The sequence below is a fragment of the Schistocerca nitens genome, chromosome 1 (genome assembly GCF_023898315.1).
Source record: "Schistocerca nitens isolate TAMUIC-IGC-003100 chromosome 1, iqSchNite1.1, whole genome shotgun sequence".
In the NCBI taxonomy this organism is placed as follows: Eukaryota; Metazoa; Arthropoda; class Insecta; order Orthoptera; family Acrididae; genus Schistocerca; species Schistocerca nitens.
The window spans coordinates 645,286,937-645,303,170 of NC_064614.1; the positions used below are offsets into that span (position 1 = coordinate 645,286,937).

The 16,234-nt window shown below is 40.4% G+C and overlaps 1 protein-coding gene across 1 annotated transcript in view; it reads right to left on the reverse strand.

Moving 5' to 3' along the window:
- LOC126258453 (sodium/calcium exchanger 1-like) overlaps positions 1-16,234 on the reverse strand; it is a 208,246-nt gene that overhangs the window by 165,978 nt on the left and 26,034 nt on the right. The window lies entirely within an intron of this gene.

Genomic DNA, 16,234 nt, shown 5'->3' on the forward strand with positions numbered 1-16,234 from the left:
TTAGTCGTTGCATGTAATATGTAGCTAAGTTTACTAGACGTTCTCGCTCTGTATTACAAAAATATATTCAGTTTAAGTGCTGCATCACAATAAAATAGTCCAAACACCTTAATTCTTTCCTTCCTTTGGAATATGACGTTTGCTCATCTTTTATCTTTTTGCTATGGTGTGTGAGCGTCCACACGTGTGCGTGTGTTTTTTTTCTCTTTCCATATCTCTATTAAATGTTGGTGTTATTTAATAGTTGATTATAGTAAATGCAGTCTACAAACATTTTCAGAGCCTTGGCTCTATTATCTCAGTTGGTACATATTGAAATCTTCGTCAAGAGTTTTTATTGAACATAAACACCAGTAGGCCTGAGTCATTTGTAATAAAAGCAATAATTGTCAATCAGTATAAATGATTACATTTTTATAGTGTATAAGGTGATGTATTATCTTCGTTCTTCCTAAAATGGTGTCTCAGAACACTTTAAATGTGGAACTATTTAATTTGAGGTTGTATTGTGATTTATACCAAGAGTAGGTCTAATGAATTACATTCTTCCAGTAAATCAGACTGCCTACTTGTTTGTGAGCTTGCCTGATTACCATAGTATTTTAGCTAAAATGTTTTTCCTGCAGGTCAGGCTATTTTTATGACATCAATCTCTTAGACCTAGCCTCCAATGTCATCTGGTAGTTTATCATGATCTCTGTAATTATTTGAGCATGGAAATAGCGTTGGAATGCTTACTTTAGAGTTTACAATCATGTTGTAGTCACTAATTTTCCAGATATTGTGGTAAGTGTTGTAAACATTGCACCTTCTGCGTTATTGACGTGTTTCTGCAGACTTGCAAGCTCAGAGAGAACATTACGAAAAGAACATTGTGACATTTGACAAGCATCATAGATGTGGAAAATATTTTATTTGAAGCTGTGTTGTGTCTTAAACCAAGTTGGTACTCAGATAGAACTGTGAACATCGCCACTTGTTATTGATGAGAAGCAGTGGGAGCTTCCATCGGTAATTCATATGATTTTGGGTTTCAGGAATTTAGCAGAATAGTATTTAATATAAAAGTAATATTAGACATCTAGGTATTACTAATTTGTTGATTACAATGTATAAACAAATATAGGTTTTGAATTATTCATGGAGAGTAGGTTTTAAACAAATCCTCATATTCCATGAGAAATTTACCTGTCTGGTTACCATGTCACACATGTTTAGACTCAAAAATAGCATTGGGATACTTAGAGTTCACAGTCATATTTTTGAAACCCATTTGAGGTAGGTAGTGCATTTTTGTAGGCTTGGAAAGAAAATTGCGACAACTGGCAAGTGTCAGATATTTGGTAAATAATTAATCTGCGGCTCTGTTGTGTTTTTTGTAGCCATCTGTTGACCAAGACAAAAAATGTGAGCTTAAAAGCGACAGTTGATTTTATTTCATAGCTCTGGAGCTTTGCATGATTATATTAAAAAACTCATATTTGAGGAGTATGTATTAGTTATTTGTTAATTATGTTGGATTAGCAAGTGTTGGTTTTTCCCTGTTTATGGATAGTATGCTCAGTGGCGGCTCCAGCAAAATTTTACCAATGTGCTACAGTGTGTGGCCTGTAGCTTTAGGATGGTAACCATAACTAAACTGAATATATTTATGTAATGTACATGAACTGAAGTGTTCCAAATATATTTTGTTTTTATAGCTAAGGGCCTGTACAACTTTCATACCAACCGAAGGTGGCATTTTCCACTTTTGCTGTATGAATTATACATGTTCAAGGCTATAATACATTTGTAAATGTCAAGCAGTTAGACTAACCAGACCGTATTCGTGAACCAAAAGGAACAGAAAACACAAATTTAAGGACATTTCAGTATCTGTTCTATATTTTTGTATTTCAGAAACATAAAATCACTTGAGACTGGCCTAGAAGCCAGAAACTAGTGATGAACAAATAAATTTAATACAGCAAAAGTGGAAAATGTCACGTTATGTTGACAAATTCATTGATGTAATACCTGCTATGAAAAACAATAACCTTTCACACTAAATTTGCTCGTATACTCGCCTTTTCTGTGACCACCAATAGCCTGTTGTCTTACAGGGATAGCAATCATAACTAAACTGAATGTATTAGTTTTTATACGTAAACTGAACTGTTGAATTATATTTAAGTTTTATAATTTATCCTTTAAACTGCAAGGAATAAAATAAAATGAAAAATTTGTTGGTGGGAGTGGGAACCGAAATCAGCCCAACAAATGACCAGTCAGTGCGGCTAACCATTTGCCCACAGAGCTGCCATTATGGCCACCCTCCAAAAACCTCTCATTTGCACCATACGATAAACACACCGTCAAAGAAAGTTATTGACCTGGTGCTGAGAGCGATGAAGCACTCGTAGTACTGTAGGGATGACGTCACACAGAGCATGCGGAGTGTTGAAAAACGGACAGCAGCATTCCTTGTTCGAGTTGACCGCATTGCGGCTGACCGCCACTTCAGGGCTGTACACTGGTTTCTAGTTCTCTCAGGGAGCATGTGTTCATCCATTTTACTTGCATACCAACAAGCTTTCGAAGAGAACTGGTGTAATTTTAGTGCGATTTCGGGCCACATTCGAAGAGAAATCGTAATTTAAGTGCGATTTCTGGCTCGCATTTGAAGAGAAATGATTTTGGTTTCATATTTACAGTGCACATTAGCGCATTATAAACGGATACCACTGAGTATGTTATACATTAGTTCTAATATTCCAAAGGTAATGATGGATATTCCGCAGTGAAATTTACCGATGGAACTAGTGCGCCAATCGATAAATGATTTTTTTTGAATGCAATAACGAAAACATTGCTGACAGCATTTTTGTCATTTTACACAATTTTTAGATAAATAATTCATCTCATTCAGGTACTTCTGAGTACTGACTAGATGGGGCTACAGTGTAATTGGCTCTTTCATTTATTGGTGGCTGAAATACGAGGTTCCGATTGTAGGAGAGGAGAGGGAGGTATTACATTGTGGAGATAGAGAGAGAGACAGAGAGAGAGAGAGCGACAGAGAGAGAGAGAGAGAGAGAGAGAGAGAGAGAGAGAGAGAGAGAGAGAGAGAGTATGTGTATATGCTTAAATTTAGTGCTAATCACCAACTTAAGTTTTTTATTTTAAATTTCCCGCCAATTTTTCAAATTTACCCCATTCATCTCTTGATGAAGTCATGAAAAAAAAAAAAGAAATTCAGCAGGATGACTCTGCACTGCTCGGAAATCTTCAGAGTGAGCTAAGAAATTCTGGGAATTCCTTCCCCGTATCTTGCTGATTAAGCAAGAAGACTCGGAATTAACCAGAGGTATTCGGGACGAGGTAATAAGTACTGTGAAGTGTCCATGATGACGGTATTGAGAGATTAATGACCTACAGTACTTGATGTGAACAAGGTGGACCAGAATATACAATGTATAGAAGGTAGCACAGGATCACCTTTGCCACACAACTTATTGTGGTTATTATTTCATACGATGCGTTTCAGCATTAGTCACCATCAAAATGAATGTAAAGAAAAGGACAGATATGACACATGTGGTCAACAGCTGAACCAGATATAATATTTATCACGAGAATCATTATTTCTATCCTTTTTTTATTCTGGCTTGGTGATGGCTGTGGCTGAAATGCGCCATAAAGTATAATAAACACAATGTGGTCCAAACAAACTCTGTGTGAAAGTGCTAAGAACGGTCGCCGGCCTCTGTAACGATTTGCTATCCTGTACAGCACAGGTCAAGCGCTGAAGCCGTATATTAAGCCGGCACAAATAGGAGAATGGTGCCGCAAGCGGTTTACGTAACACTTCCACCATATCCGAAAACGACTTTATGGAAATAATGAAACGATTTTGTGCATAGCTAATGTCTAGTAGAAGACATAAAAATAGTTACGCTCATCAGAAAATCAGCATTACATTTTCTGTGAAAATACTTTTATTACCAAAGTATATGTCGTGAAATTTATTGTCAGGCACATACCGCTCTGATTAGTTGTCGCTTATGTGCATAGCACATCGGCAACAGTGTTAACAACTTCTGCTTTCTGTAGAGTTACTCATTACCGTCGGTAAGTAAATCTATTACTTTTTTAGCATTTAGTATCCAAACTATCTATTTTATGAAACTGGTAGGTTTCGCAAACATCAGTGTCGTAATTTTCTAATTTTTATCAAGAACTTCTTTCACATACAAAGTAAGCACCAAATGGAAGCGGATATGACAAGCACCTACTTCTAACACAGTAACTAGACCTGTTACGAACCACTTATGCAACAATTCTCGGTTTGGTCCATGAATTATATTTTCTAATTGCTAGTACTACAAAAATCTTAGCATTTCTATTGTGACTAATCTTGGCTAAAGCTGATAATGTGGTATATTAGAACAGCTATCTTGTCTGACGTTTAGATATTGCGATAACCAAATTACTCAGTGTACATATAAGTGCATTAATACGATTCCCAAATTACTGAGTGTACCCGTATGTCTAACTTTTTAGATAAAATAATTATTTCGGAACATTACTTTAAGAGCTGGTAATGAGTTTACGGATGCTTAGTTCTATCATATATTTTACATAAAATTAGATGCTGTAGGGCATTTCTGAATGAAAAACTGCAGCACTTTGAAGGAATCGCCAAGAGAAATATGCAGACAAACGACGAAAATTTGATATTAATAAAACTGCCAGTCTGCTGATAATACAGCATTTTATGACATCGGCTACATCTGGAATATGGGGTTTATTTTATGCGAAGGCATTAAAGCAGAGAGGCATTTTAATATTTTCTGGTTTATTATGCAAGTCGTTTCTTCGATCCGAGTCCGCAGTTACAGTGGTACAGAATTTTCTGATGAACCACCTCGGTTCATCTTAACAGACTCGATTTTAGACGACGATATGTTTGTTAGGTCAACTGATAAACCACGGAATTTGAGGTGTTTCCTGTGATACAAATTTCCAAATTTTAGTTAAGAAGTTTTAATGTTCCGTTCGCACGATATTATGTAACATTCTATGTGTGTAAGAGACTAATTGGAGTTACAGAAACAATGACCGTATCGGAGTCAATGTTGTAATGCAAAAGACTCACTCTGAATATTAATGTTTCCATAATCCGCTTTGCGATCATTTTTTAGCGTCTTGAAACTTTCAAAGCACAGTAATCTAAGCAAACGGACCGGATGATAGACTGACGGTTTCCTGAAGTAACGATCAAAATGCGAAATTCGGATCATTTCACTTCAAAACTTATAATATCTTGGACACTGATGAAAGTATTGTTTTAGCCTGCCAATGCAGTTTGTTGAGCATTTATATGACACTACTAAGCTAATTAAACGATGCCATGGGGAAGTTTCAGCTTTTCTGTGAATTTTTTCTCTTTCTCTCATTAATTCAACTTGGGACGGGTCACGGACAGTTCCAACAATACCCAGTAATCGGCCGAAGGAGGATCTTCTGAGTGATCCTTTCGTACATGAAACATCTATCTTACTATGCTTCCAATAAGTCAGAGTCTGGAATCTTCCTCCAAAACTGTCTTGGAACCAGGTTTCTGACAATCAAGCCCAAAATTCGCGAAACTCAGTCCATCCACGTCTTTTTCGCATCGGGGTCGTAGAAGTATAATGTAAAGCAGCTACCAGCTACAGCGTAGTTGTGAGACTCGTTATATAAAACTCACCGTCGCTGGTTTTTAATCACGTGGCTTACATGCTTTCCATTGAAATGTCATCACACGTTGTTTTCCGGATGTGTTGTTCTAAGACAAACAGAAATGTGTCACAATACTCCTACTCATCGAAGTTGATTCTAAGACAATACACTTGTAAAAATTTCGCACCACGAGCCTTTATTCCGTCCAGTTTGGCATTAATCACGATTAGAAAGCAATAACATTGGTTTTATAAGTAAAGTGATTTGAAAATCACGTTGCAGCTGATTTAAATTATGGGAATTCTTGTCCATCAGTAATGCACACAACTGTTATCATAAATGTCTAAACACGTTTCACCACTTTTCGATTTCATCAGTGAATACTTTTGTTAAATTCTGTAAAATGCAAATACGTTTCCAAATAGGGGAGAGAGTTGTACCTTGATATAGTGTACCTAGGAACACACGATGTTTTCTTGTCGGTGTTTCAATCCAGCGACGGATTTTAGAATGACGTGAAGAAATGCGCGGGAGAGGCAGTTTCCGGCAGTTTCTACTGTTTTTGGCTGTCATGAAATATGAGGTTGTGCTCGGTGCAGCGTCTATAAATATTCTGAGGGCTATATAATGTATTGAAGCTATGTGGAAGATATTTCTAATTCTTGAGTTACAGAATTTTATCTTGATTAACATTGTACGTATTTTTAAAAATAGTTACCTAAAGCATGGACGGTTAAGTCATACTTCGTCTGTTAGGCTCCACCTTGTACCTTGAAAGTGGTGGAGGTCTTCTACCAGGGAACATGTGACCCTTGTAAATGAAACAGAATTTCTGTAATCCTTTAACAACTTTCCCTGTCTCGAAAGTCCTAACAGTTTCCATTTCAAAACATATTTAGCTTCGATAAGAGTTCTACCTAATGTGATTTCACTTGCTATTTATTATTACGTATTACAGTAAGACTGTAACAGGTACACTGTTTAATACTTCATTTTCTATTTATTGGCCTGTAGTAGGGTAATAATGTAACATATAGGCTGTTTAATATAATATTGACAAAATTTTCTTAGTTGGTCCATTTTTAAATTTCAGTAGGGTAATTGTTCCTAAGTATGATCATGTTGCACACTGGATTGTTATTTCACATTTGGAATAGCCTTAATTTTCGAAAACAACTTTCGTAATTTCAGAAAAGGATTGTAGCAAACTGGCGCCTTGCTGCACAGCCACCAACCATACAGTTGTGTACGGCGGGTTGCCGAAGCTCCAGCCCACTAACGACACTACGTCTGGAGCAGAACGAGAACACTAAGGCAACCACTGAAACAAGCCAGGTTGTCTTCGATTGAATCTCCAGTAGCCACCAGGGTACCGTGTGGTGACAGCTTCGCAGCCAGAGGCTAAACATCGCCACAAGCAACGCTGCCGTCGCGGCTCTACCTCGATTCAGAAGATCGTGCGCTCCCAGAGTGCCAAGCTGGTATCCTTCCGCCGAGTGGATATTCAGACAGCCTTTCAACGACGGCTGAATCTAGCACACAATCAATAGGAGTTCACAATGCTGAGCAGTACGAGTGCAGTTCGTATCCTCGAGCACCCTGCCGCTCACTGCCGACCACGGCATCCCGCACCTCATCAGTGTAAGAACATTCCAGTGCCATCACCAGAGACTGACTTTTCAGTATGAACGAAGGAGTGCGACACACGCTTCTCAAGAAACTGTGCTACTGTATTCTGTTCATTAGGCTTGATGGGGATACAGTTGCCCTTTGCTACCTGGCCACTTCAGTTTGTAGCGTGTCGCTCCTCCCGGCCACGAACACTAAACTATCATTTAAAAATCAGTGAAGAATATATGTCAAACTTGTATTGCAGGGCTAATTAAACACAAAAGTCTGAAAACTGTTGCGAGGTTCAACACACTCCTGAACTAGTTACTCAACCTCCTGGCCCTTTAAGCAGTTTATGCCTTATTTTCCATATTGTTCTGCTCTGTATAACACTTTTTATATTACTATGTACAGGTGGCTTGCCATTCGCAACAAAATCATGTTACTGTGAGTTAACAAATCATTGTACCTATAAATATAATATCGTTTCGCGAAAGTATTTTAGGACTGTATTTTTCCAATACTAACAGCTACTTCCCAAGTTTCCGTCCTCATCTGCATTCTTTTCTGTTGTGGAAATGCCCACAAAAACACGACAGATGTTTTTGAGGTATTCCATTCGCAAGTTAAGCTTTTGCACTTTACAGAACACAATGTCTACGTTGCTGCATTGTGTCTAGTCTCTGTTGACGATCACTTGTTTTCATGTGAGCCTGGTGCCTTCCTTTTGTGTGTGTGTGTGTGTGTCTGTGTGTGTGTGTGTGTGTGTGTGTGAGAGAGAGAGAGAGAGAGAGAGAGAGAGAGAGAGAGAAAGGTGAATGCAGATGAGGACAGGTACTATAAAAGTATGTATAAGTAATTGCTAAATAACGCCATGAAATATTTTCGCACAACAGAATTACATTTGTGGATAAAGTGGTCGTAATAGGTGAACCTGAATTCCCATAATTTAGAGTGTGAACACAGCTGCTGCTAAAACTTCAAAACCAAACGACGGTTATTGCAGCTGATGGTTGCTGTCAACTGTAAACAATTCGTATTACGTAACAGTTACCGTTCTCAAGAAATTCTGTTACCTGACGAGGTAGCATCTACATAAACCTTTTCCCAGGGATCTCTTCCACTTGTCATGTAACAACTCGGATGTGGAACGAAACAGCATAGCAAGAAACACTCAGAAATATTTAAGACGCCCCTCTGATGCGCCCACGTGAAGTTCAGAAGCTCGCGTTTTCGCCTGTGGTAGCTTCGGGAAATCCTGGCCATCTACTTGTACTTTGGCCGTATTATTGTGACACTATAGCACAGTGGTTTAATGACTCTACCTGAAATACTGATACGTTGTTCAGCTCCTGGATTCGAAAACAAATTCTCGTCTGTAGCGCGCCGTGTTCTTATCTGTGGACCTATCTGGGCTCACTGATTCCAAGCATCAGTTTGTCTACATGAGAGGCGATCGTCTTCGCTCGATACCCGTTATGAGACACAGCTATAATCTGTCAAGAAATTTCATTACAACGTAAACTCCGCGGCAGAGCGGAAGATTCGAACTATAACAGTTTACAAAAGTCCTTTGTGGTATCGTTTTCCTTTTTTATGTAGATTTCTCCATAGAGATTTTGCCTTGATTAGTCTGTTTCTTTATTCTTTGTGCAGCAATGCCTGGCGTTCCTAATGCATGAAGGCTGCACCAAGGTCTTTTGCAGAAATTAAGCGAACAATAAAAGCATAATTTCATACCGAAAATATGATTTTGTATTACTAGTGGCATTGTTGTGGTTTGAATGAAACAGGATTTACTAATTTTAGGTAGCTATTGAATAAATTTAGTAATAACTAATAGGATTTCATTCGGTGTACTTTTGTTAAGCTGCAGAGTAGTAGCCATGAATTGTAGCTTACTCGATTCACTAGTACGATCAATTAGTAGGACATTATCAAGCAACAGCAGCAGCAAAGGCAGTGTTAGCGGTTAACAGCAATCAACAAAAAACAGCTGGATCAATATCGGCAACAGTAGCAGCAGCAACAACAACAACAATGGTTTAAACTGGGAGCTGTTATTAGCAACTGCTTGGGTTAGTCGAGGCGGAACGTAAAGACCAATAGCGAAACTGCACTTACGTCGGAAACAGCGCACAGGCGGCGCGCGAACAGAAAGACACAGTTTTAGAGTCACACAAAGACACGCTGGAACAGAAACAGACAGAGAGAGGCAGGCAGCAAGCCGCCAGCGAACGCACGCACGCACACACACACACACACACACACACACACACACACACACACACACACACACATTCACACGAAGCTCAGCTGCAGCGCCGCTGATGGCATGTGCTTGGTGTTGAAGTCTTTGTTGATAATTAATCTGCTATATTTCAGAACGCTTGTTAACAAGAAAAGGTACATCCCAAATTACATTAACACGTCTCAGTTCTGGTAGTATTTGTTAAACGAATTTTGTGTCGCTGGAGTACAGTCATACGGAGACAATCAGTGACATGATCATTGATAGACTATCCTGGTGTTACTCAAGGGCGTAACATGCGGCGGTGGGGGATTGGGAGGGGAGCGGATGCGGGTGGCGGGGCAAGGCAGGTAATGTGGAACCTGGTGTTGAAAGCTGTTACACTCCCCCCCCCCCCCCCACCCAACCCCTTCCATCCACTCCCCCCACCCTTCACCCCCTACCACCCAAATAAGAATGGTCTACACCAGGGCTTCCCAACGTGTGATCCGCGGACCCCTTAGGGGTTCGCCGGTTCTTTCTAGGGGGTCCGCGGCCACCCTTCACCAAATCGTGTAAAATAATGAGTAAAATTATTGAATAAAAACGTGAAAATCAAATTCACCACTTTTTTTTCGTGTGAAAAACATGTGTACTTTTACTTCAGGTCGTATTCCCAAGCAGCCTTTGCGGTTCCTAAGTGAGAACGCATACACAGTTTAGTGCCGGAGAATGCGGCTTCTCTGATCGACTGTTTCGCAACAATACGAGGGTCGTTTGTGCGCCGGCTCACGGCGGTAGATGCACTGAAACCTTTTACGCATGCGCGGAGCGAGCTTTGTCGACCAATCACAGCGCTCGCTGCCACGTATGCGACCCCAGGCATCATTAAATGTTAAACTTGCTTTATTTCATAAATCGATTTTTTACCTTCAAGTTGTTTTCATTCATCTCTAAACCAAAGACTATTGATACTTCGGGGGGGGGGGGAGGGGGGGAGGGGGGGGTCATTGGGAACATGGAACTTGCATTAAGAAGCTTTCAGTTCCCATGGGCTTCGATCTGAAGTTAAAAGTTCCTGCGCTCTTGACTGACTCGGGGTCCGCCATGGATTTTCGACTGAAGAAGGGGTCCACCTGCTGAAAAGGTTGGGAAGCCCTGGTCTACACAAACCATGTCGCATCACACTCGCCACACAGATAGACAGACAAGGGGGCAGGCATATCAGTTCAGCTTACTTCGAAAACAGCCATAACATGTAATGACTGCAGCAAGTAGTATCCACAGCAATTTGTCGTTCAATCTCAAATTTATTTCGCTGTTAATCTTCTTGAAAATAAAAATATCGCGCGGCAATGGGTTCTAAAAGTTCCCGTAGCGTTCGTTGTATCTTCAATTCGTGATGACTTTTCTCTTGTTACCATTCAATGTCAAGAGCTGCTGAAATGCCAGTAAAAAAGGTATTGCCAAGTAACTGAACGTTATCTGCCTGACAGCGAAATATTCTTCGTCCGTTAAAAAAGTTCCGAGACTGATTTAATTCCTGACGTACAAGCGACGCCAGCGCAGTAACAGTAAGAAGACAAGAATTTCTGGCCGGCCGGAGTGGCCGTGTGTTTCTAGGCGCTACAGTCTGGAGCCGAACGACCGCTACGGTCACAGGTTCGAATCCTGCCTCGGGCATGGATGTGTGTGATGTCCTTAGGTTAGTTAGGTTTAATTAGTTCTAAGTTCTAGGGGACTGATGACCACAGATGTTAAGTCCCATAGTGCTCAGAGCCATTTGAACCAAGAATTTCTGGCTGGATGATTATAGGGTAATACCAAAAGCAGCAGAATATGTTACAACGGGAGTAGGATTCGTTATGAATAGGAAGGAGTGTGTTACTGTGAACAGTTAAGTATTAGAGTTGTTTGGATCACAACTTAGTAGTGATGACTGGTAGGCTGAAGTTAGGAGACTAGTCACGAACCATCAGTATGCAAAGAAGTTGACACGGAAGTACTAAGGAATGAAGAGATACACTTGAAGTTCTCTAAGCCTATAGAGACTGCAATAAGGAGTGGTTCAGCAGGAGTACAGTTGAAGAGGAATGGACATCTCTAGAAAGGGTGATCACAGAAGTTGGAAAGAAAAACATCAGGACAAAGAAGGTAATTGCGAAGAAACCGTAGGTAACAGAAGAAATACTTAATCTGATCGATGAAACAAGGAAGTACAAAAATGTTCAGAGAAATTCAGGAATACAGAAATACAAATCGCTGAATAATGAAATAAATAGAAACTGGAGGGAAGCTAAAACGAAATGGCTGCCTGAAAAATGTGAAGAAATTGAAAAAAAGAACGGTTTTCGGATGCACTGATTTAGCATGCAGGAAAGTCAAATCAACCTTCGGTGAAATTAAAAGCAAGGGTGATGACATTAAGAGTGCAACGGGAATTCCACTGTTGAATGCAGAGGAGAGAGCGGATAGGTGGAAAGAGTATACTGAAGATCTCTATGAGGGGGAAGATTTGTCTGATGTGATAGAAGAAGAAACAGGAATCGATTTAGAAGAGATAAGGGAGCTAGTATTAGACTCAGAATGAGAATTTAAAAGAGCTTTGGAATCTTAAGAACAAATAAGGCAGAAGGGACAGGTAACATCCATCAGAATTTCTAAAATCATTGAGGGAAGTGGCAACAAAACGACTATTCACGTTGGTGTGTAGGGTGTATGAGTCTGGCGATATATCATCTTACTTTCGCAAAAATATCATCCACACAATTCTGAAGACTGCAAGAGCTGACAAGTGCAAGAATTTTCGCACAATCAGCTTAATACCTCACGCATCCACGTTTCTGACAAGAATAATATGCAGAAGAATGGAAAAGAAAATTGAGGATGTGTTAGATGGCGATCAGTTTGGCTTTAGGAACGGTAAAGGCATCAGAGAGGCAGTTCTGACGTTGCGGTTGATAATCGAAGCAAGACTAAAGAAAAAAGAAGACATGTTGATAAGATTCGACCTGGAAAAAGCCTTTGACAATGTGAAATAGTGCAAGATGTTCAAAATTCTGAGGAAAACTGGGGTAAGCTGTAGGGAGAGATGGTGAATATACAACATGAACAAGAGCCAAGAGGGAATAATAAGAGTGGAAAACCAAGAACGAAGTGCTCATATTAGAAAGGTTGTAAGACAGGGATGTAGTCTTTCGCCCATACTATTTAATCTGTACATCGCAGAAGCAGTGAGGGAAATACAAGAAAGGTTCAGGAATGGAATTAAAATTGAAGGTGGAAGGATACCAGTGATACGATTCGCGGATGACATTGCTATCCTCAATGAACGTGAAGAAGAATTACATGATATGCTGAACGGAATGGACAATCTAATCATTGCAGAATATGGATAGAGAGTAAATCGAAGAAAGACGGCCGGTCGCGGTGGTCTAGCGGTTCTAGTCGCTCAGTCCGGAACCGCGCGACTGCTACGGTCGCAGGTTCGAATCCTGCCTCGGGCATGGATGTGTGTGATGTCCTTAGGTTAGTTAGGTTTAAGTAGTTCTAAGTTCTAGGGGACTGATGACCTAAGATGTTAAGTCCCATAGTGCTCAGAGCCATTTGAACCATTTGAAGAAAGACGAAAGTAACGAGAAGTGGCAGTAATGACAACAGCGAGAAACTTAGAATCAGGACTGATGATCACTAAGTAGATGAAGCTAAGGAATTCTACTACCTAGGGAGCACAATAGTCAATGACGGACGGAGCAAGAAGGACACAAAAAGCAGACTAGCACAGGCAAATACGGCATTCCTGTCCAAGAGAAGTCTAATAGTATCAAACATAGGCCTTAATTTGAGGAAGAAGTTTCTGAGAAGGTACATTTGGAGCACAGCATTGTACATGGACTGAGGGGAAACCAGAACAGAAGATAATCGAAGAATTTGAGATGTCGTGCTGCAGACGAATGTTGAAAAGTAGTTGGACTCGTAACGTGAGGAATGAGGAGGTTCTGCGCAAAATCAGAGAGGAAAGGAATATGTGGAAAACATCGATGAGGAGAAGAGACAGGATGATAGGACATCTATTAAGACTTCAGAGAATAAATTTCGTGGTACTAGGGGGAGCTGTAGAGGGTAAAAACTGTAGAGGAAGACAGAGATTGGAATGCATCGAGCAAATAATTGAGGACGTAGGTTGCAAGTGCTGCTCTGAGATGAAGAAGTTGGCACAAAAGAGAAAGTTTCTTTTGACTGTACGGTAACTGATGTAATTAAATAAATATGGCCGCAGGCTTCCTTCTAATTAGAGACTAACTTGAGCGTTTGATCTATAAAATAAGTTCAACCTTGTGTTGCGAGTGTATTTTATGACATTTACGCTAATTACTCTACCAAATGAGTGTAACAGAAGTAATTAACCATCAAGTCTACGACGGCCACCGAAAGCCTGTACTACGTCGATAGTGTCGGCTTATTGTTTACGTATGACAGCATATACCGTAACTGAAGGAATGTTAAACTTGTCGTAAATGGAGGAAGGAATAAATTCTTTTTAGCAATAAAGATATCTAATTAACGGTTAGTTGACTGTGTCGTCTTGACTCATATATTCATATCGGCATTTCCAGTGGTACCTACACATCCCTTTTAGTAAATATGTTCGATATTTATATCTAAAGAATATGGATGGATACATCAGTATTCCTCGAACTGTCAACTTTTGTTTTGTGTTGAATGTCTTCGCAAACGTTCTGTGGTGTCTATAGGAATTCAGACGGACGTCGTGCTACAGAAGAATGCTGAAGGACAGAAGAGTAAATCGGATAATCAGTGAAGATGTGCTGAATCGAATCTGGCAAAACCAAATTTTTGGGGGGCTAAAACTGTAGTGGGAGACCAAGCCTTGACTATAGTCAGCAGATTCAAGTGGATGCAGGTTGCGGTTGTTGTGGAAAGACAAGGAGACCTGCACAGGATAGACTGGCATGGAGAGCTACATCAAACCAATCATCGGACTGAGTACAATAGCACATACCATGGCTTTGTTCAAAAATGGTTCAAATGGCTCTGAGCACTATGGGACTCAACTGCTGAGGTCATTAGTCCCCTAGAACTTAGAACTAGTTAAACCTAACTAACCTAAGGACATCACAAACATCCATGCCCGAGGCAGGATTCGAACCTGCGACCGTAGCGGTCTTGCGGTTCCAGACTGCAGCCTCTTTAACCGCACGGCCACTTCGGTATGGCTTTGTAATATGAATAGTAAGATCACGGGAAAAATATAGTAATAGCGTCCATTCAGTATTTTATTAGTGAGAGCGTTATTATGAGTATCTTGGAGTGGAGTGGTTTCGCAAACAATTTTGACACTGTATAGGGGTGCAGTTACACAGCTGTCTCAGAGGGGCGATCAAAGGGTTTCCGATTGATGGCGTTGCTTCAGCATGTATGCAATGTAGCGCGACTCCTATGCAGGTATACAGGGTGGTCCATTGATAGTGACCGGCCAAATATCTCACGAAATAAGCATCAAACGAAAAAACTACAACGAATGAAACTCGTCTAGCTTGAAGGGGGAAACTGGATGGCGCTATGGTTGGCCCGCTAGATGGCGCTGCCATAGGTCAAACGGATATCAACTGGTTTTTTAAAAATAGGAACCCCCACTTTTTATTACATATTCGTGTAGTACGTAAAGAAACATGAATGTTTTAGTTGGACCACTTTTTTCGCTTTGTGATAGATGGCGCTGTAATAGTCACAAACATATGGCTCACAATTTTAGACGAACAGTTGGTAACAGGTAGGTTTTTTAAATTAAAATACAGAATGTAGGTACGTTTGAACATTTTATTTCGGTTCTTCCAATGTGAATCATGTATCTTTGTGAACTTATCATTTCTGAGAACGCATGCTGTTACAGCGTGACTACCTGTAAATTCCACATTAATGCAGTAAATGCTCAAAATGATATCCGTCAACCTCAATGCATTTGGCAATACGTGTAACGACATTCCTCTCAACAGCGAGTAGTTCGCCTTCCGTAATGTTCGCACATGCATTGACAATGCGCTGACGCATGTTGTCAGGCGTTGTCGGTGGATCACGATAGCAAATATCCTTCAACTTCCCCACAGAAAGAAATCCGGGGACCTCATATACGGTGAACGTGCGGGCCATGGTATGGTGCTTCGACGACCAATCCACCTTTCATGAAATATGCTATTCAATACCGCTTCAACCGCACGCGAGCTATGTGCTGGACATCCATCATGTTGGAAGTACGTCGCCATTCTTTCATGCAGTGAAACATCTTGTAGTAACATCGGTAGAACATTACGTAGGAAATCAGTATACATTGCACCATTTAGATTGGCATCGATAAAATGGGGGTCAATTATCCTTCCTCCCATAATGCCGCACCATACATTAACCCGCCAAGGTCGCTGATGTTCCACTTGTCGCAGCCATCGTGGATTGTCCGTTGCCCAATAGTGCTTATTATGCCGGATTACGTTACTGCTGTTGGTGTATGACACTTCGTCGCTAAATAGAAAGCGCGCAAAAAATCTGTCATCGTCCCGTAATTTCTCTTGTGCCCAGTGGCAGAACTGTACACGACGTTCAAAGTCGTCGCCATGAAATTCCTGGTGCATAGAAATATGGTACGGGTGCAATCGATGTTGATGTAGCATTCTC